Source organism: Dermochelys coriacea, chromosome 10 (assembly GCF_009764565.3).
Source record: "Dermochelys coriacea isolate rDerCor1 chromosome 10, rDerCor1.pri.v4, whole genome shotgun sequence".
NCBI classification, from domain to species: domain Eukaryota; kingdom Metazoa; phylum Chordata; order Testudines; family Dermochelyidae; genus Dermochelys; species Dermochelys coriacea.
In genome coordinates this window covers 16,561,495-16,562,271 of record NC_050077.1, presented here as the reverse complement: position 1 = coordinate 16,562,271, position 777 = coordinate 16,561,495, and positions in this window count along the sequence as shown.

The following is a 777-nucleotide window of genomic DNA, read 5'->3' as shown; positions in this document are numbered from 1 at the left end:
GCATTAATACTTAGTTTACTGTATTGGGGAAGTTTTGTCCTTTTTTAAAAAAAAATGTAGAAACGAAGTGTTTTCTGTTCTTTCATATTGGACCCTGATAGTTTAAGATTCCAAATCAAGGTAGGGGACCCTGGGTCATAGGCTACGTGAGCCCCAAAGGGCAGCTTGAGCCTTTGTAATATAGACATTTGACTACCAGGAACTTAACTGAGACCAGCAGACATAGACAACTAACCAGCCATTTATCTCAAGATGACGAAAATGTTGGTATCTACCATTATTCCTAATTTTGACCCAGAATGTGGAACTCATCAAGCCATACAAGAAATTTTGTACACTTTCTCATGCTCCTTGACTTCATAAAATACTAATATGTTTTCCTCTCATTCTGTATGCTGCCATCTCTGTAAACGGCTGGCCAAATATATGCAAACTCTGTGAGGCCTTTTCATGATACTTTTTTAATTTAGAAAGCACACACGGAAACGTTTTAATTGTCAAGCAGTAGGTGACAGTATGTAAGGTTTCCCAAATATCACCATTTTTACATCTGTATAATATGACAATTATGGTAAAAGCAAAGTAAACAGAAGAAAGCTATACAAATTTAATATAAATAAGCTTTTATATTAATTACCCTTTGACTTGGAAAGACTGGCTAATGCTATTATTTATCTTTATATCTTCTAAACAGGTTAAGATAAAGAAAAACAGTACAGCCCTGAATGGAGCTTTTTAACATGAAACTTAGTGGAATTATCAGCATCCCAGAGCATC